Source organism: Lactuca serriola, chromosome 8, assembly GCF_051521515.1.
Source record: "Lactuca serriola cultivar US96UC23 chromosome 8, Lser_US96UC23_V15, whole genome shotgun sequence".
Taxonomy (NCBI): Eukaryota; Viridiplantae; Streptophyta; class Magnoliopsida; order Asterales; family Asteraceae; genus Lactuca; species Lactuca serriola.
In genome coordinates, this window is record NC_136415.1 from 220,886,469 (window position 1) to 220,909,456 (window position 22,988).

Sequence of the window (22,988 nt, forward strand, 5' to 3'; positions counted from 1 at the left end):
TGGTAAGAATTATTTGCTTCATCGAATATTTCTTCTCTGCCGTAATCAATATTTCTTTTTTTTCTTCTCAACCTAATATGAATGATATCGATCTATTTTATCTATTGAGTTTAATTTATCGTAGGTCCTTGTTGTTGGTTGTTCTGATGGTTCATGTTTCTTGAAAGAGTCAACTTCTGGAAAAAAAAAACAAGGTGCCTCAATACGTCGATAGCTTTCACACATCCTATTCTCCATCTGTACATTTTTTCTACAGCCAATTATGTTTCCTAAAGTTTCTCCTGTTTCTCCTCCTGTTTTTCTCTTCCATTACCATGACTCTGTCGTCACACTTCTTTTGTTGTTTGAAGACCTCCTCCGTACCTCGCTCGAAGCACACAAAGCTTGAGATTAGAGTTTATTCATGGGCCGATGGCAGTGATTGTTCAGATGTTTTCCCACCAGGTATATTTTTTTTCCAAGGGTTTATGTGTCGATTATGTTTTTGGTTTGTTTTTACATTACTTTGTCCTGCCCATTTTATATTGAGATTTGAAAGGGTGTTTTACTATGCAGTGCAATTGTTCGAAGAAATGCTTGAACCAAGGATTCGTTAGAGTTAATAACTTATAAGGAACTGCATTAGTGAGCCAATATCTTTCTGAGGTTAGAGAAGTCAAGGATTAGGGGAGAAAATAGAGAAGCCACAAGGAAGCCCAGGTCTTCCTTGCAGCTGTAACTGCTGCTGCTGAAATGTTATTTGATAATAGAGGTTCAATACGCCTGAAATTTAAAATTGTAATCATTTTTGGTGGTTTTTATTGTAGTATATGTAATAAGGGTTTTTTGGAAAGGTGAATTTCTACTTCACATCTCTTTTAATCAAAAGGATGGATGAGTCTATTGTAAAAATTGTTCTTCTTTTGGTTTGGTTTGCAGAACTAGTAGTGAATTACTACAGGAATATCAGGGGTGTTTAGCAAGATATTCAATCACTCCATTTTTCAGTGATAATCAGACAATTGATATCACAAATCTACTAAAAGGTGAGGTATCTTCTTTTATTTCCTTTCATTTTGTTATGGCCATCATAATAACACTTGTATTATTCTATATTACAGAAAAAAAAAGTCAAATAAGGAGCTTTATTATGAGAACGATTGAAAGATTTACACATGCATCATTTATAATGGCAATAATCACTTTAGAAGAAGGTGAAGTCATTGGTATAATCACTTTAGAAGATGTATTTGAGGAACTTCTTCAGGTTCTTTTGTTTCCCTTGCCTATAATCTGCATGTCTAAATACCATGTGTAGTTTAAAGTATCTACTTGCTTTTAAAATTTTAAATACATGGTAAAATTTTCTATGAATGCAGGAAGAGATTGTAGATGTGACTGATGAATATGTTGATCTGCATAAAAGGTACAATAAATTTATAGAATTATAATATGCTATTCTTTTTTTTTTTATGAAAATAAAAAAGCCAAATATTTGCTTTCAACAGGATACGTGTAGCAGCAGTTGCAGCTGCTTCATATGGTAAAATTTTCTACGAATGCAGGAGGAGATTGTAGATGTGACTGATGAATATGTTGATCTGCATAAAAGGTAAATTAAATTTATAGAATTATAATATGATATTCTATTTTTTATGAAAATAAAAAGCCAACTAATATTTGCTTTCAACAGGATACGTGTAGCAGCAGTTGCAGCTGCTCCATATGTAGCCCATGCTCCCTCATTTCGGAGATTATCTTCTATTGCTGTAAGAAATCATCTTCTTTTTTTATCATATAAAATAATAGATTGTCAATAATAATAATAATAATAATAGTAAGAGTTATTTGGAAGAAATAAAATAATCTTCTTTCATTGATGATGCAATCTTCAGCATAAATGAAAAGATTAGTCTCGAACAAGGAAGCAAACACATTGGATATCATTAGTATGATGATTGGTCTACAGGTGACACCATATCTTTCTACTCTACTACTTATTTTCCCATATCTATAGTCTTTTGACTTCAATGAACACAATAAATGAGTGGATTAGGAGCATCAGAGCATTGAATATTGATGTGACTGACATTATAATTTGTTGGGTCTCCTTATTTTAAGGGTTATATATATATATATATATATATATGTGTGTGTGTGTGTGTGTGTGTGTGTGTGTGTGCGTTTGCTCTCCAAAGCTATGGTCCATGGTTTGATATCTGGGGAGCAGGCTTATATTCTGTCACCTTGCTTGATCTCAAGAATGCCAAACAAGACATTTCATCTAACGAATGGACCTACCGGGTTTGTTGTTAACTTTGATTATTAGGGTTTCTTTCACATTTCACACATAGTTTTGAGTTGTTGCATACTTTTGATTGCATTCAGGTTGGAACTGAAAGGGAAAGCCTCGGACTTGATAAAACAGATGTTGCTAATAGTTCCTTATGGACCCATGGCAGTGATTTGCCTACTAATCAGAGTCTAATTTGATATAAGGAATATAACCCTTCAATCATTAATAATAATAATAATAATAATAATAATAAGACACCACTACTTCCAAGACTCTAATTTTTTTTTTCATTATATATTTTTTCAGTCCACATTTGTTGTCCCTTAAGGAAAAGGTCCTCTATCACTGAACCTTAGGAGCATGGGGAGAGTATAGGACGATATTGGTCAACTTACCTTTCACCATCAACAGGTTGTACAGATAATTGTGACCATAAAGGAACTTATAATGCACAAAAATGTCAGAAGAAATGTGGCCAACCGGCTCAAATATTGTAAGTAATTTATATATATATACATAGGAGATTTTCATTTTGTTTGTAATATTTCTTAACAAATAATATGTCTATAGATTTCATATACCACGGACATGGGTGCATCCTGGTGAGAACTTGCTTGTTCTTCATGAAGAGTTGGGTGGCGACCCTTCCGAAATTTCTGTGCTCACACGAACCTGGCAGAAAGTGTGAGGCCATGTCTCGGAAGATGATATGATTCCGGTTGAACTCTGGAAACCGAATTCTGATTCCAGTTCACAAAGCCCTTAACTTCCAAAATTTCATTTGTTGGTTTTGCTAGCTTTGGTAATCTCGAAGGGGATTGTGGTGCTGGATTTACTCAAAGAAGTTGTCATATAGATGTTTTATTGATTGTTGAACAGGTACCACAATTCTCACTATTTGTATATCTTTGTATCCTTATTTACATATTTTGTGATTTTATAATGATTGTTTGGACCTGTTAGGACTAACTTGCTTCAATCTTATTTGTAGAAACCCATGTTATACACTCGTGAGAAATTAGTTTGTATGATTGTAACATTTGTTCATAAACTCATATTTGATGATCAATGCAGGTTTGTATCGGGAAGCAAAAATGTTATACACTCGTGAGAAATTAGCCTTCTGCTCTATGTCAATTTTGTCCCCTGCTCTGTTTGGAGGATATGCACTAACTAACCTCCAAATGGGAAACATATTTTTACTTTTCTCATTTCCACCAACTATACAACTACTTTCATGTGGTTTTGTGACAGAAATCCTAATTAGTAATTTAAATTTTACCGAGTTTCCTAGCTTTAATGCCTCTGAAATATATAGTGGAAGTGGACCAGATAAAGAAAGATCATCAAATGAGGCGCCTAAACCTGGTTCTTTAGTGAGAAAGAGGAGCCATAAAAGCAGCAAGAAAAAATATTTTGAGTCAATTAAAGATCAGATGCCTGAAAAAGAAGGATCTCTGCCATTAAAATGGTTTTGGTCTTTGAAAATGGTTGTTTATACTTTGTTTGAAGCTTTTCGATAGCCAATAATTTTAAGGTACAACTTGATAAACTCTCATAAATAGCAATCTGCTTTTAATCATTTTTGTACTTTGCTTACTGCACTTGGAAAATCATCAATAAGACTATTTACTTTTCAAATTTGACTTGTGTTGGCTAATTTTGACCAAAAACCTGTGAAATGCTGACATGGACGAATGGTTTTTATTATTTTTTTTAAATTGAAAGTTTTGTAATGTTGTCCCTGTATGTCAATTTTATGCAACTCTTTCAGTTTTTTTTATGCACTAATAGTCACCATCTGCTTCTGTAGTCTTCTATTTTGAAATTTGTGTTTCGCAAGTTAACCAATCTCATATCAGTATAGCTCTAGAACAAACAGCTAAGGATTCATAGTAAAAACTCTTAACATCTCTATAACAAAGCTAAAACAATACAATATCACAATTTATCTTTGGGTTAGTACAAATTAACTGTTGTCTCTATGAAATCCAAAGCTATGAATCAAGCCACTCTGGCCATCAACAGCAGACATTGTCTTTTCACCAAAGCTATTTGTTTGTTTCAAACATCACAATAACATTAGTAAAGAAAGAACTAAAAGAAAAAAGAAAAATACTTGATTATCAAAAAGAGTTCATGTTAAGCAAAGTCATACCTCATTGACTTGAAAATATGTCCCGTTGAGTGGAAAGCTCCCTCTCATTGCAGCTCTACATGGTATCTGCACATGATTTGTATTTTCAAAATTGAGAGATATGAACAGGACAACGTATTTGAATTTACATTTTGATTTGAACAATTACCATTTTGTGTATTGTGCAATTATTTCAAACACAGATGAAGAAAGCACATACATTTCCTTAAGGCCTTTTATCATTGTTCTTTATAAGTGTTCTGTGGTTATGGACTTGAGGCTGCTCTCTTTATCTATCTTATAATTGTAATTTTAGTTGTTTGGTTTTAGGTTAAATGCAAATTATAGCATCTTTCTTCGATTACTTTTTTTTATATCTACAAACTCACCAAGAGTGTCCCTCTAACAGTTTGATTATTTGCTTCTTGTGTGCTGTTGCAAAAAAAACATGTTTCTTCATTACATAACGTGACAGATTCTTGGGAAGAACATTGTCCAGCTGGCGGTTGAATCGAATCTGCAGTTTCACCTATTGGTATAATATAAACGAACAAATAATTCAATTAGCATTTCATTTTCACAAAACCATTTATTTAATTCTCTCATTTTCATTTCAACCACTCACCAGGTGTCCAAATTACAAGAAGGTATGAGCAAGGATCATCAGGCTCTCCTGTGTCCATCTTTAATTTATCAAACATTTGTTAAGAAATAGAAATCAAATCAAAGAGCATATCAGGTTCTTCATAAGGTATACTACACTACACTTACCCCTTCCAAAAGAGGATGTGAATCCGGAAGCTCATATCTGCAAAATCGAAATAAAAAAAAGAATTTAGAAATTAGAAATCACAAATCACATCATATTTTCACAATTACTTACACTTGGTGTTCTGTTCTTAGTGTGATGACATTTTTAAGTTTAGGTACAGGGATTGCTACAGCATCTGATGTTAAGGCAATTAGTGCTTTTGACAGGTCACCTTCTCTAAGTTCCATGTGTCTTTCCATGTAAGTCGGCAAATTCTGAGTAAACTCTTCCATGTTTAGTTTAATCATAGGAATTTCTTCACCATCTTCTTCACAAAATCCTCCATATCAAGCTCTTGTTGTATCTGTTCTGGCTCTGGTGTTGTGGGAACCTCAATTATAGGCTCTGGTGATAATGGAACCTCCACTATAGGCCCTGATGTTGATGCTACTTCAATTATTGTCCCTGGTGTTGATGATTCTTCAACAACAGGGTTACAATTTTGGACTTCAGATAGTTTTTGTAGTTGTTCATTAGGTTGATTAATATCAGGGTTGCAATTTTGGACCTCAGATAGTTTTTGTAGTTATTCATTAGCTTGATGTGACATTCCAATTAGTTTTTGACCAGTTTTTTTTCTGTTATACTTGCTACACTCTCTTGTGGTGCTCGTAACCCTAGCCTTGCACTGTAGTTAAAAATTATAATTAAGACTTTGACTATGGAGGAAAAGACATAAATGCCCTATCCAAATGTAATCATCTGGTAATGTAATTCATATGCATAGTATTAGTTATTAAATATTAATGCATGACAATTGTTGGCATACAAAGTTCTTTATTCAAGCTTGCAAAGTCATGGCCATAGGTACCGTACAGTAACGAGGAAGAAGCAAGCCACTGTATCTAGAAGTTTTGGAGGAAACGAGACTCAAGCAAAAAGCAAACACACGGAGAGTTGTTGGCAGATAGTAAGTTAGATAATGCAATTGTATATAAATTTTGCTTCTCTGGAGTTCATTTTTTTTATAACATTTAGTCACAACTGGAATAGACATATTAGTGAAATGAATTATCTTTGTTATTTATGGTATTTTATTTGTATGACATTAAATTTTATGCAATGGATTGTATTTTTTGTATATGATATTTATTTTCTATTATGAGACATTAAATACAAATTTAATTTGAAAATTAGTAAATCTATAAATATATTTTTTTAAACATTTAAAATTATGATACGCAAAAATGTGTGTCATCTTCATTTATGACATGGCCTTTCTTGACAGTGGCTTTGTTGATACGCATTGCGTGTCATTAACACGCACGTCATAAGGTTATGACACGCGAATGTGTGTCATCTTCCTTTATGACAGGGCCTTCCTTGATACGCATTGCGTGTCGTAAACGTGCGTCGTAATTGTGCGTCGTAAATGCGCGTCGTCTATAGACGACACGCAAAAGCGCGTCGTCTCTCGTTATGATAGGGCCTTCCTTGACGCGCATTTGCGCATCGTCTGAGCCTTTTACGACGCGCAATGAGCGTCATAGAAGGCTGTTTTTCTAGTAGTGAATGCACAATTAAACACAAAAATCAATGAACAAGCCATTAGCCACATACATAGAAATCCATCAATAAACAATAACCAACATTCATTAGACTGTGCATAACACAAGAAGCATTTTCCCTATTTAACTTGCATACCCAAGTATTTCTATTCCTAAGAAAAGAAACATTTTATATAAAACAATAATTATAGTCAATTCATGAATCAAATAGAATACCTTCACGAATTCCGTAAACACAAATTCACATGATGTAAACAAATTAAGGTTTACCGGTTTAGTTTATCAAATCATATAAATCTTGTAATACCTTAACAAGAAGTAAACAAATTAAGATTCAATTTACCAGCAATACAAAAAATTAGTGGAAACACTAACTAAAAAAATCAAAAATCAAACAACAACAAAGAAATCGAGAATAGAAGGTATCAAGTGAAAACAGATAATGAAAAAACCTAATATTAACCCTAATAAATAATTCGATAATGTAAAAAATCAAGTCAAAAAACACACCACATACCTTAATCATTAGAGAAATTCATCGGTCTTCATAGTAGCCAAGAATGGAGGAGGAAGAAGTACAGACGTTATTTCAATGGTTCAACCTTTCTTTCAGTGTTTAACAGTTCAAGAATCGAGATTGGATAAGCCTACTAAAATCGAGAACGGGGAATCAATTAATCAGAGATTCATAGTGTGAGTCCGCAAGAATGGAGATGGAAGGAAGAAGTATTATCTTTACTTTTGATTTAAGGTGTCGTATGCGTATCAACAAGTGTAGAATCCGAGAAGAAAAATATGGAAACTGTAATGCCCGTAGATTAGAGCTAGTAATTTTAGAGAGGATAAGCGTCAAAAATGACTTTTTGATAGAAGGTTATTTAGAAGGATTAATCTTAACTAAGTTGCAGTATATGTTACAAGGATTCTATACATATAAAGAACGCCGAAATTCGAGTTATAACGAAGAAGTTATGACATGTCGAAGTTTCACGACAGAACCGGCACGACATAGCACGATGTAAATAGTGAATTTATGTTAGAGAGATATTTAGCCTTAATGATCTAAATGAAAGTCGTAGAGTTTGTTAAACCATGAGCGTGCATAAACAGAGCGTCCAAATCTGACTTTGTATGAGTAAGTTATGATTTTTCTAAGTTTTGACTTAGCGGTATGCAGCCTGAATACTCGATTTGAGATCGAGTGGTTTTTAGCCAAAACTTTCTAAATGAGGATTGAAGATCTCATTGATAGTAGCGAAACGATAAAAAGATAAGCGAAAACGGATGTCGGATGAAGAAGTTATGAATTTATAACGGAGTTTTCCTGTCCCGGCCAACTAAAAATAATATATTTATAATATATTAAAAATAAATCAAAATTAGCCAACTAAGTCTAAATGAGAGTTGTAGAGCATAATATCACCTACGCGTGAATATAAAGAACGTTAAAAACGGAGCTCGTATGTGAAAGTTATGAATTTCTGAAGTTCGGGGCGTGAACCCCAAGGTTGTGTCAGAGCTCATGAGGTGAGCATTAAGTGGCTCACGAGGTGAGCAGGTGATGGACGTCTTCCAGGGCAAGTGGCCATGACGAACGCAATGACGAATCAAGCTCACGAGGTGGATATTAGAAACTCACGAGGTGAGAATTAAAAACTCATGAGGTGAGTTTAGCATTTTTGCTCTATAAATAGAATTCAAGGGGCAGCCGATTTTGGTTGCTCCATCTTTTCTCTCCCACTCCCGATACTCTCTCTAAGCTCTATTTTAATGCCCCGAAGCCCCAGTATCATCCCGAGACCCGAAGCGAGTCCCGAAGCCCGAAGATCCCGAGAAGTGAAATTCCCGAGCCGAAGCTTTGCCCGCGAGAAGCCAATTTTTGTGAAGATCTTTCAGATCTACCGAAGAATACTACTTCTACAAGTCGTAGTACTGTCCGAGCATCGTCTAATCAAGTGAGTGTATAGTCCCTTTCATAAACATGATAATAATACAAGTATTGTTTGAATGTATTAAGTATATTGTTGTTTATATGTATGAGTGTGTAGTCACTTTCTTCTAACACATACATATTAAGTATTTGCGATGAAATACGTGCTATGTGTATAATATATTGTTGTTTATTTGAGATGATTGTGGAGTGGATCAGTTATATAAGTTTTAATGAGTTAAACTATATATGTATTTTGTATCTAAAAATATGTTGGGTAGAACATGGGTAGATGAGGTTATTGGTAGGTGATAAAAGATGGTTTGGACCATGAGATAAAAGGATAAAGAGATAAACTTGTTTTAGATCTGGATGTATGGATCAGATCAGGAGGTTAGTTTTAGATCCGTGAGTATGGATCAGATCAAGATGTTAGTTTTAGATCCGAGAGTATGGATCAGATCAATAGGTTAGTTTTAGGTTCGGGAATATGGATTAGGTAATGAGGCAAATTTAAGATCCGGGAGTATGGATTATGTATTTTGAAATATGTGTTCATTCGATAAGGTATCATGTGTATAGTCCCTTTAAGGAATGTGATTTTAATACGAGTATTGATTAAACTATGAAATATATATATATATATATATATATATATATATATATATATATATATATATATATATATATGTGAAGTATTTGTTAATGTCCAAAATACGTGTTAGATATATTTGATGATATAACGTGCGAATCAGTTATGGTTCAGTATATGTTAAGATGTTTATATATGATATTATTACTTAAAACCTTGTGTTAAGTATACACTAGTTGGCGTTGCCTAAACGGAGATATTATCAAAATTTGATTATAAGCATTGTAGGTTTGCCTAGTGATGGGTTAAGACTTAAGAAGGGATGTTTAGTTCAATTAAGTTTGGACATTGGATAGTCTCTTATTAAGAGTACGTGTGTGGTGAGATCGATGATTAGTGGAGTACATCTTACGTACAAAAGTACATTTTATGTATGAAGTCCTTTTCAAAGCTCTGTGTCTTGGGTGCTGCTTGTGCCAGGGTACTATTATGTTCTCGGGTATGAGTCTTTCGCATACCAAAGTACTATAATGTGCCAGAAGTACTATCATGTACAAAGTCTTTTTGACAATTTTGTGTGTCGGTTACGGGAGCGTACGAGATTACTCTTGTAGTATTTCCCTATACTTTTATTTTGAGAGATCTTTGGAATCATCGTTTCTTTTATGAAGTGATCGACCGAGCTTCATATGTCAACGTTTTCTTTCACGAAGTAATTAAGGGAACTTCGTAGACTGCCTAATAAAGTGTGTCGGTATTACACCACTCCTAAGTACGTATGGTGTTATATTGGTGGATATGGTGCATCTGGGGGTGAAATACCTCATGTATTCAGGCCACTGCTAGGCAAAGTTCGATGTTGGGATAGGTAGAGTCTGGGGGTATAATACCTCATGATAGTCGGACCACGCCTAGGCATTGTTATCTAGATAACTACCCCTGACTTAATTTTCTTGTGGTTCATTCTTTTACGAACGAAGGTTCTTGGTGAAACTTATTCCATTCCCCTCATTTGATGTCTTTATTGATTCTCATTTGCTGCCAGGGAATTTCCGAAGCAGCTTCGTCAGTTGTTATTCATATCGATTCCTCAGGCTAGATCTCGTAAGATCATTATATAGGGTCAGTGTGTGAGGATCGACGGGATGGAATAGATTGTTTTAGAAATACGATTTATAGGTGTTAATAGTATTATTAGTTTTGCAAGATCGAGATATACATTATTATCACATTGTTTGAACTAAGAGCTTTCGTACTATGTGTTCCTTATGTGACTGGGTTCACCAGGGATATTTGAACTAAGTGTTCATTAGGTGTTTTTGAACTAGGCGTTCATTAATTATTGTGAACTACGCGTTCATCAGAGGTAATCTAAGAACCTTGGCAGCACTAAACTTTGTGCCAATTCCTTAGGGCAATCCTTAGGAATGAATGGGAGAAGGGTAATCGATTCTTAGGGTAAATCTTTAAGAAATAAATGAAGATAATGGGGGTGAGTAATTGGATTAATTGTTTAATAAGTGAATATAATAATTATATTATTGTGGATTGAAAACCCTATATGCTCACCAGGCTCCTAAGTCTGACCCTTTCAGTTTTCTTTATATTACAGGTTGTAACAACGTAAATTTCAAAACAATTTTTCGCATAATATAAAAACATTTTCATTTAATTTTCATAAAAACATCAATGTTTGAAACTCCAATCAATGTCATACAACGCATCCCAAGATCACATATCATAAAAATCCCATGTGTGTGTACTGATCAAGCCGGGGCCTTCCCACGGTCATCACTATTACCTGAAACAAATAACACCAACACTGTAAGCATAAAGCTTAGTGAGTTGCCCAAATACCACATATAACACATATTAGCCACTCGAGGCTGTAACTCTGTGGGTCCATGGACCCTACTCTGTGAACCCTCTGGTTCTAACTCTGTGAATCTTTCGGTTCCAGCTCTATAAACATGCACAACACAAATCACATAGAAATAATGCAGTACAACACATAACATACATAGCATAAAAATACTCTGTCACATAACTCTGATTACCTACTCAAGGTAAAGTATAGTGAGAGGACTCACCTCGCGTATCTCGATACTTGCAAATCCCGGAATCACTCGCGCTTGATCCTCCGAGCTATAATCCTCCTATCATACAATATATCTCTAATTAACACTTTCTCAACTAAGGTTGACTACCCCTATCAAGTCAACACTGGTCAAACTCTGGTCAACGGTCAACGGTCAACTTTGACCGGAATCGGCGAGTGCACTAGAGCGACTCGACGAGTCTATATGTGTTCACTGACTCCCTAAGATCCTCTCTTGACACGTCGAGTACTCCCCTAACTCGACGAGTTCCACCTAGCATGAATCGCGGGGCCACCACGACTCAACTCGCCGAGTCTCAAGAACAACTCGGCGAGTTCCAGCTTGACTCAGTCCACTCGACAACCTTCTCTGACTCACTGAGTCAACCCCTTAACTCGGCAAGACCACTCGCTGGGTGGTTAAGGACAATCTTAATGCTACTCGCCGAGTCTGTTCTTCAGACTCGGCGAGTCCATGCCATGCATCAACTCAAACTCGCTCCTGAGGCCAGATCCGCTCAATCAACTCATAGATCCAGTCCTTGCAAGCACATTCATCACGTAAAGTCACAATCTTGGCTACCATGCAACGCTTACAAGGCTCCTTTTGGTGAAATGACCTCTAAAATGGTAACCTAAGTCCCCAACTCAAAAGGAAAGGCATAAAGCAGGGCATTTGGGACTCTCGGACCTACTAAGGTCCAAATATAGGTACCATTTCCCCAAGGGACCTCTCACACTCCAAATACAAGGCAAACAGGGTATGAAGAAACCCTAGATTTGGCCATATCAACAAAAACACGAGAATAAGCTCTGAATATTACCTCAAATAGCTTCCTCTGCCGAAATAGATGTAGATCCAAGCTCCCCAACTCTCCTAGCTTGGCCTTCCTCTTCCTTTCTTGCAAACACACACAAAGATGGTGAATAATGGCCTCTTTTCTCACTCACAAGGACTCTCAAATGCTCTGGTGCTCTCAAGGTCTAAGGTAGCCGCAATGAAGGGCCATAAGGTCCTTTCAATAGGGCTCAGGACCGGGAATTAGGGTTTCATTAAACAGCGTGAACTCGTCGAGTCCATTCCTTGGACTCGCCGTGTCCAGATGCGAACCCGCATCCAAAACCGCGATCCTACTCGGCGAGTTTGAGCTCCAACTCGCCGAGTCCCCTCACAAAACACCAAAAATATATGAATAAATAATACCTGGGAATCCGGTCTGTTACAATTCTCCCCTACTAGAACTATACTTCACCCTCGAAGTCTCGCTCTGCAAATAACTCCGGATGCTGCTCACGCATCTCACGCTCCGGCTCCCAGGTCATCTCGGACCCCTTCCGGTGTTGCCACTAAACCAAAACCAAGGGTACCTCCTTGTTCCTCAGAACCTTGATTTTCCGATCTCTAATGGCCACTGGTCTCTCAGCATAATTCAGGCTCACATCCACCTGAATATCCTCTAATGGAACCACTGCCGAGTCATCGGCTATGCACTTCCTCAGCTGTGACACATGAAAAGTGTTGTGAATCTGCCCCAACTCTGCTGGAAAATCCAAACGATAGGCTACCCGGCCTACGCTCGCAATCACTCGGAAAGGACCAATATATCGGGGCCCCAACTTGCCCCTCTTCCTGAATCGAATCACTCCTTTCCAATGAGAGACCTTCAGGAGAACAAGGTCGCCGACCTGAAACTCAAGCTCGGACCGGCGTCTGTCTGCATAACTCTTCTGTCGGCTCTGAGCGGTCAACAACCTCTGTCTGACCTGCTGGATCTGCTCTGTCGTCTGAAGCACGATCTCTGTACTGCCCATCACCCGCTGTCCAACCTCTCCCTAAGAAATGGGGGTCCGACACCTCCTCCCATACAACAGCTCAAAGGGCGGCATACCAATGCTCGAATGATGCCTGTTGTTGTAGGAAAACTCTGCCAAGGGAAAATATGCATCCCAACTACCCTCGAAATCCAACACACATGCCCGGAGCATGTCCTCGAGCGTCTGAATCGTCCGCTCACTCTAACCGTCTGTCTGGGGATGATATGCGGTACTAAAATGCAGTCTAGTACCCAACTCGTCATGAAACTTCTTCCAGAATCTGGAAGTGAAGCGCACATCACGGTCTAAAACAATCGAGATCGGCACCACATGCCGAGATACCACTTCCCTCACATACACCTCCGACAATTTCTCTGCTGAAGAACTCTCGCTGATAGCAATGAAGTGAGCGCTCTTCGTCAACCTGTCCACAATCACCCAAATTGCATCAACTCCTCTGGTAGTCCTTGGCAATTTGGTGATGAAATCCATAGTGATCTGTTCCCACTTCCATTCGGGAACCTCCAATGGCTGCAACTTACCATGCGGCCTCTGGTGCTCGGCCTTAACCCTACGCCAGGTCAAACACCTCTCAAGAAACCACGCGACATTCCTCTTCATACAGGGCCACCAATACTCCTTTCTCAGATCCAAATACATCTTAGTGCCCCCCGGATGGATCAAAAATTTCGACCGATGAGCCTCCTCCATCAAAATGGTAGGCGTTCCTCCCACAAACGGCACTTAGATACGCCCCTGAAATGTCATAAGCCCCCGACCATCGGTAACGAACTCTGAAACCAAACCAACAACCCGTTCCCTCTTCTGCATCTCAGGTTGCACAGCCTCGACCTGTGCCCCACGAATGGCATCCAACACTGGAGCTATCACGGTTAATCTCAAACATACCTCCCACAGCGGGGTGCTCTCCGCCCTGCGGCTCAGTGCATCGGCTACCACATTAGCCTTGCCTGGCTGGTACAGGATCTCACAATCATAATCCTTGACCACATCCAACCACCTTCTCTGACGTATATTTAGGTTGGGTTGATCCATCAAATACTTCAAACTCTTATGGTCCGTGTATATCGTACACCGAACCCCATACAAGTAGTGACGCCAAATCTTGAGGGCGAACACCACTGCCCCCAACTCTAGATCATGGGTGGAATATCTCGTCTCATGGGGCTTCAGCTGCCTCGATGCATATGCTATCACATGCCCTCCCTGCATCAGCACCGCTCCCAACCCCAAAATCGATGCATCACAGTATACCATAAAGTCCTCCATCCCTTCCGGGAGGGCTAACACCGGGGCTTCGCATAACCTTTGGCGAAGTGTCTTAAAGGAGGCCTGCTGCTCGGGGCCCCATGAAAAAGCAACACCCTTCCGGGTCAACCTGGTGAGTGGCACCGCGATCTTGGAGAAGTCCCTGATAAATCTCCGATAATAACCTGCCAACCCTAGGAAACTCCTGATCTCGGAGGGTGACCTCGGCACCTCCCAACTCATCACCGCCTCAACCTTGGCCGGGTTGACCAATATCCCTTTCTGGTTAACGAGATGACCCAGGAACTGGACCTCTCGCAACCAGAAATCACACTTGGAGAATTTGGCGTAAAGCCTCTCTGACCTCAGAACTCCGAGGATTTCCCTCAAATGCTCCTCATGCTGCTCTCTAGATCTCGAATACACTAAAATATCATCGATAAACACAATCACTGACCGATCTAGCATCGGCCTACACACTCGGTTCATGAGATCCATGAACACTGTCGGGGCATTGGTGAGCCCAAAAGGCATCACCACAAACTCGTAATGCCCATAACGCGTCCTGAAAGCTGTCTTCTGAATGTCCTCATCTCGCACCCTCACCTGATGATATCCGGACCTCAGATCGATCTTGGAGAACCAAGATGCTCCGTGTAGCTGATCGAACAAATCGTCGATCCTCGGCAACGGGTAACGGTTCTTAACCGTCAACTTGTTCAACTCCCGTTAATCAATGCACATCCGGTGTGAACCATCCGTCTTCTTGACAAACAGAATAAGCGCTCCCCACGGCGACCTGCTCGGCCGAATAAACCCCTTCCCTAGCAGCTCCTGAAGCTGCGAGGATAACTCTTGCATCTCTGGAGGTGCAAGGCGATAAGGCACCTTAGCGATAGGCGCAACCCCCGGAACCAAATCGATATTGAACTCCACTTGCCTCGCAGGAGGCACACCCAGCAACTCCTCAGGAAATAGATCCGGGAACTCACGCACTACTGGAACCTCCTCAACTGACCTCGGTCTCTCGGAATCTACCCGCATATCCATCACATACGCCTCAAAACCCTTACAGCCCTGCTGTAGACACTGCCTCACCCTAGCGGCCGAACAAAATGCTGATCCAGAACGTGTACCCTCGCCGTACACCGTAAGAACTCCCCCACTAGGGTCTCGTATGCTCACCAGCTGTCGCTCGCAGTTGATAACCGCACTGAATCGGCTCAACCAGTCCATGCCCATAATGACACAGACATCACCCATCGATATAGGAATCAAATCAATCGGAAACTCAACACCGAAAACCTCTAACACGCATCCTCGGAGAACCTCCGTGGCATATATCACCCTCTCGTCAGCTATGAAAACTCTTAGAGGCCGACTCAACGCCTCACGACTAACACTGATATGCTGACTAAAGGCCAAAGACACAAAAGACCGACTCGCACCTGAGTCAAATAACACTAAAGCAGGTACAGAGTTCACAAGGAAAGTACCTACGCATAACATAATATAAGCATAATATCTCAACACCAAAATAAATACACGAAAGAATACATACCAGCCACAACATCGGGCGCAATGCGGACCTCCTCCGTGGTCAACTGAAAAGCCCTCCCTCGAGCTCTCGGTGCCTCGACTTTCACTGGCCGACTCTCGGTAGCTCTGATGGCGGCAGGGGCAGATCCCTGAGATGCTCCCTGAGATGATCCTCGCAACTGCGGACACTCCGCCTTCCGGTGTCCGGTCTGGTTGCAGTGGAAACACACTGCAAATCCCCTGGGGCAGTCCTTGGCCATGTGCCCCTCCTTGCCACACTTGTAGCAAGATCCTGCTCTGGAGACTCCCTCATGACCCTTGCCGCACTTCCCACAAGTGTGGCCCTTCTTGCTCCCTGGTTTGGGATCAACGAGCTTGGCCTGCTTGGCTGCCGGCTGAGACTGTGCCGGTCGCCGATCCCTCCCCTGAGACTCTGCCTCCTCCCTGGCCTGGGTATCTAGCTCAATCTCCCTCTTCCGGGCATTTTCCTGAAGCTCGGCAAATGTCTGGTACAAGGAGTTCGCCACGAACTCCCGAATGTCCCGCCTCAAGATACTCAGATAGTGGCTCATACGTGCCTGCTCCGTAGACACGTGCTCAGGGCAGAACATCGCCCTCTCATGGAACATCCTGGTAATCACCGTAACAGACTCAGTACCCTGCTTGAGGGTCAGAAACTCCTGGGCCAGACGCTCCCTCTCCACCTGGGGAACGTACTCATCTCGGAACATGGCAGTGAACCTCTCCCAGGTCACCGCCGCAAGCTCAGCAGGCGTAAAGTGCGCCGTCACAAACTTCCACCAGTCCTTCGCTCCCAAGCGAAGCTGGTTCAGTGCGAACCGAACCTTCAAATTCTCAGGAGATGAGCAAGTGAAGAAACACCCCTCTATGTCAGAAATCCACCTCATAGTTGCCACCGGGTCCTGGGTCCCATCAAACTCTGGCGGTTTTGTGTTGCTGAACTCCCGGAACAGCAACGCATCACCACCTTGCGGCCTCACGGCAGCAATAGCTGCGGTGGCCGCTGCAACAGCAGCCTCAGAAAGAGCAGCATAACGCTCATCGAAGGTTTCAATCAGCGTGGTCTTAATAGACCCGAACATCTCTGGTATCTCTGCCCTGATAGCCGTAGCCACCTCCTCATCGATGATCCGGCGGATCTCCTCATCACTGGTCCCACTACTCTCAGGCATAAGACGTGTCCTCACCATGATCTACCTCTTAAATACAACATACAATAAATTAGAATCCATTCGAGCATACTCACACTCAACAACTCATTCCTCCTTGATCCTTGGTATTCCAAAGATTCGTACTTGGGCTGTACTCCGCCCCGGTGCTTTCAGTAGTACGGGCCCAATACTACTGTCCGCACCGTATCAGAATACACCCCAAGCCGTCCTCTTCGGATCCCAATTCCAAGTAATCTATCATGCATAGGCCACTCTCTAATAGATCTATCATACGCCCCTCGCTGCTACCTACTCACTCTCAATTCATCTCATAGCAGCTCACCTCTCCCTAGGCTAAGGCATCACAAATCAGGCCACTCTAGTCCTAATAGGAATACCTAGCCTACTCTAGCATGCGAATACATCATATCAATATCAATATCACATAACATGAAGGTATTTTGGGAAATCACCGTTCGGGCGCGGACCGATCGTACACACACTCTGCTCTGCGTTTCTCCAAAAATCTTTTACTCTTTTTGAAAGTACTTCTCAAATCCTCAGTTTGAGTTCAAATACGCCCGAAGGTGTACTCGAATCCGTCAAACCAAGGCTCTTATACCAACTTGTAACAACGTAAATTTCAAAACAATTTTTCGCATAATATAAAAACATTTTCATTTAATTTTCATAAAAACATCAATGTTTGAAACTCCAATCAATGTCATACAACGCATCCCAAGATCACATATCATAAAAATCCCATGTGTGTGTACTAATCAAGTCGGCGCCTTCCCACGGTCATCACTATTACCTGAAACAAATAACACCAACACTGTAAGCACAAAGCTTAGTGAGTTCCCCAAATACCACATATAACACATATTAGCCACTCGAGGCTATAACTCTGTGGGTCCGTGGACCCTACTCTGTGAACCCTCTAGTTCTAACTTTGTGAACCTTCCGGTTCCAGCTCTATAAACATGCACAGCATAAATCACATAGAAATAATGCAGTACAACACATAACATACATAGCATACGAATACTCTGTCACATAACTCTAATTACCTACTCAAGGTAAAGTATAGTGAGAGGACTTACCTCGCGTATCTCGATACTCGCAAATCCCGGAATCACTCGCGCTCGATCCTCTGAGCTATAATCCTCCTATAATACAATATATCTCTAATTAACACTTTCTCAACAAAGGTTCACTACCCCTATCAAGTCAACACTGGTCAACTCTGGTCAACGGTCAATGGTCAACTTTGACCGAACTCGGCGAGTGCACTAGAGCGACTCGACGAGTCTATACATGTTCACTGACTCCCTAGGATCCTCTCTTGACACGTCGAGTACTCCCCTAACTCGACGAGTTCCACCTGGCATGAATCGCGGGGCCACCACGACTCAACTCGGCGAGTTCCAGCTTGACTCAGTGCACTCGACAACCCTCTCTGACTCACTGAGTCAACCCCTTAACTCGGCAAGACCACTCGCTAAGTGGTTAAGGACAATCTTCATGCTACTCGCCGAGTCTGTTCTTCAGACTCGGCGAGTCCATGCCATGCATCAACTCAAACTCGCTCCCGAGGCCAGATCCGCTCCATTAACTCATAGATCCAGTCCTTCCAAGCACATTCATCACGTAAAGTCACAATCTTGGCTACCATGCAATGCTTACAAGGCTCCTTTTGGTGAAATGACCTCTAAAATGGTAACCTAAGTCCCCAACTCAAAAGGAAAGGCATAAAGCAGGGCATTTGGGACTCTCTGGACCTACTAAGGTCCAGATCTAGGTACCATTTCCCCAAGGGACCTCTCACACTCCAAATACAAGGCAAACAAGGCATGAAGAAACCCTAGATTTGGCCATATTAACAAAAACACGAGAATAAGCTCTGAATATTACCTCAAATAGCTTCCTCTGCCGAAATAGAAGTAGATCCAAGCTCCCCAACTCTCCTAGCTTGGCCTTCCTCTTCCTTTCTTGCAAACACACACAAAGATGGTGAATAATGGCCTCTTTTCTTACTCACAAGGACTCTCAAATGCTCTGGTGCTCTCAAGGTCTAAGGTAGCCGCACTGAAGGGCCATAAGGTCCTTTAAATAGGGCTCAGGACCGGGAAATTAGGGCTTCATTAAACAGTGTGGACTCGCCGAGTCCAGACACGAACCCGCGTCGAAAACCGCAATCCTACTCGGCGAGTTTGAGCTCCAACTCGCCGAGTCCCCTCACAAAACACAAAAAATATATGAATAAATAATACCTGGGAATCCGGGCTGTTACACAGGTTATGGCACGAGAACATAAGTTGGTTGACATAACGAGAGATTCTGGATTATAGGCCAGTGGTTATGAATAACTATTGTATGGTCTATTTTGTTCTGTTTATGGTTTGGTCTGTATTGAACATGACATCTCAAGATTTTGTTATATAATGAAAATATATTTTTTTAAAGAAATGCTTTGATAAATTCTTATCATATTTTGTTTTGGGAACAAATTCTGCAGTTGTTTTCTTAAAAAAAATTACTCTGATTTTAAAAACAAAACATAAACAAATCGGTCTTTTCTGACGTGAAATTGGGGATGTCACAGAGTCGACATTAGAGCATTTGGGTTAAGTGGACCCCCCTAAAAAATGGGGCACTAAGCCCTAACTTATATTTTTAATACATCAGGTCGTCCCTATGTTAAGTTACTCCTTGCAAACCGTTGATAATTTAAGAGGAACTCCCTAAAAAAAATTCTTTACTCCGCCCCTGACAACGAGTATTCGCCTATTATATAATTAAAAGACAATCGATTTATGAACAACTTCATAAGCCGGCTCCATCTATTGATACATATTGGTCTTCTGCCTCTCCACTGCCATACGAACAAATCATGTCAGCAAGCATAGAGGTGTTTAAGATGAACAACTAGAAAATTGAGAGCATATCAGTGGCAGCGCGGATACGCTATCGTCTTCCATGCTGGTATGGCCATTACACATCATCCTCTCGAGCATTCTTAGACTCTCTGGTTCGATACTCTCTCCGCTCAATCTAAGCAAGCCGGTTAGGGTAGTTCCATGTGTCGTATCTACACTTTGCCGTCCTCTCTTGACGAGTTATGGAGCTATGGTTTAATATCTTCTTCACGTTTGTAGGGTTTAGGCTTCAAAGAGCAAAAGATTATATTATATTCAAAATTATTAAGACAATTTTATTTATTTTTTAAACAGCAAACTAACTAAGCTACTCCTAAATAACCGCCTATGTCCCTGCCGAGACTTGAACCCATCACCTCTCCTAAGAGAGGATCACTGCTTACTTACTGCTAGGCCATTGGCCATTTGGTAGAGAATTTCTTTAATTAGTGATGTAAGCCTGTAACGATTATACAGATCTGTGATATTTATTTTAGTAAGTAGATTAATATATTACAATTTTAAATATATAAAACTTTTGAAAAAGATAAAAAATGAAATATTAAATTTATTTACAAATTCGCAGATAAACCAGGAGTACTCATTCGTTGCTGTTGTCGTTTTTGACTCTTCAATAATATTCTATTTCATTTCACTGTATATATATAATAATAATGATAATAATATTTGTGGAGCAAATCAGTTATCGACAGCAATGTCATTGTTTCCAGTCTTCAAGATGAATTACAAATCACACATGAGTTATGACAACAACAAAAAAAGATATAATTTGATTAATCTGAATTCATGGTAATAACCATTATCAACCATCAGAGATTCAGATCAACAAGAAAAAACATAGAGCAACAAAGATAATTTGATTAATCTAAATGTACGTTTCTAGTCCATCATTAAAGACACGAACAAAAACCTCCATCTCTGTAGCCGAAAGACACACACCAATCTCCAGATCTTCACTTTGATCTTTGCAAGCAGCCATGGATATGGATCCATTATAATCTATCGAAATCGTTTCATGCTTTTTAGGCTTCCCCCATCCAAAATCCAAATCGTAAAACTTAAGCTTCGGTGATCCGGCAACCCCGATCATTGTTGTTGGCTTCAGTTCAGACAAGAAATCTTCAAACGATCCTAAATCTTTCACGATTCCATCTTTATCAGTCAAGGTCTTATGTAAACTTTCTCCAAGCAATTTAGCAGCGTTAACAAATCCTTCCTTTCCCATTAACAGCTTCGTTTTATCCATGTTTCCACAAAACGTCACACAGTTGCCAAAATAAGCTGCAGGGATCGGTGGATCCAGACGTGCTCTACAATCGATGGGGAAACCAAAAAGTTCAAACTCATCGTTTCTTGATTCTGCTATGCAACTCCATATATAACCACATGCAACTGTAAAAGTTGATACATATACTAAACTAGGCAGTTGGGTTGAAACCAAATTCTTCAACCGATTGAGGACACTTCGTGTCAAGATAACTGTCGCTCGAACTTTATCAGTTGGTCCTGAAAGACATCGAGGTTGATACTCTTCGTTAAAAGTTTCAACCTTTGCGTTCTTCAGATAACTTTCATCAAGTTTCGGGAATTTAACAAGTCGATCATAAACGGGTAAACTCCCATGAGTTAAAAACAACTCATCTGTTCCTGATTGAGCTATCGATGTCCACGCCTTCAAGAAACAAAACCGGGTGCTAGCGTCACCCAAGCTATGATGATTCGTCATGCCAATAGAAAATCCACGGTTTGGAAAAAGTGTCACTTGAACGGAGAAGACTGGGATTGTTATGAAGTCGGAGACTTTAACAGTGCGTTTGAGAAGAGGTACAAGATGATAAAACTTGTCACACTCTCGTGGATGGTTTCCTGTAAGATCGTTGAAATCAAGGTTACATTCTGCAAACGTAACATCGACGTAATCACCTTCAACATATCGGATTTCTGGTTTTTTATCTGAGGAAGGAAACACGATCAAGTTGCCAACGAATGGAAAAAAATGTTGAAGGGTGATTGATAAGGACTTTTTCAGGTTGGGGACGATGGTTTCAGTGAAGTGTGATTTAGTGATTGGGATATCATAGAAGAAGACAGCGTTAATAGGAGGTTGAGTTAGCCAGAAGAAGTCGAAGAAAGTAAGTGGCAGCGATCTGTTGGTTACTGTGGCCGGAGGTGGCGATACTTGCGACTCTTCAAGAATAGTCAAGATTGGAAAGGAACCCATTTTGAATCAGCAGCCTCTGATTGTTTTAATGTCCCAAAACTAGTGGCGTTATTTATATAATGATATGGTGACGATGAGAAATTCAAATTGGTGACTTGATATATGTGGTTGTAAACTTTTTATTGATGTGGCCATCTTTATAAAGTAGATTCTAGAGTTTTGAATACCATAAAATTTTCGTACAGGTGGATACGTCAATTTTTTAATTTAAATTTAAATCTTCATAATATTGGTAAACATTTGGAAATTTCTATATGTAGTCAGTCTCTCCTTATTGGATTTATTCATAATTTATGTTACCCAGGGTATTTATAGTAACACCCAAAAATTATGATGCAATTAGTTGATTAAACTTTTATTGTTACTATTTTTAGTGTTGACTGTTGAATCTGTATTTAAGATAATTAAAAAGAAATCAATGTGTTATTAGTTTTGCTTTTCATATGTATTATATTTTTTTTAAATAAGATTATTTTTAAAATGACTTACGTACGTACATACAACATCCTCTATTATAATAAAACAATACAATTATGCCACGTGGCAGTTGTTAAGCCCCTCCCAATCTATTTTTCCTGCTCAAATTTTCCAAATGAAATTCCGATAATGCCTTTTGTGCCTCTTAGTACCCCATCCGCTTCATTCTCGCTCTTCATTGGAAACAATTAAGAGTTTCCAACTT

General features: G+C 39.9%; 2 pseudogenes; both read right to left on the reverse strand.

Annotated features, from left to right (window-relative positions):
- Positions 1-3,900: 3,900 nt before the first annotated feature.
- Positions 3,901-7,257, reverse strand: LOC145067883 (DNA glycosylase/AP lyase ROS1-like; annotated as a pseudogene).
- A 13,510-nt stretch (positions 7,258-20,767) lies between these two features.
- LOC145069359 (malonyl-coenzyme A:anthocyanin 3-O-glucoside-6''-O-malonyltransferase pseudogene) lies at positions 20,768-22,358 on the reverse strand (annotated as a pseudogene).
- Positions 22,359-22,988: the final 630 nt, after the last annotated feature.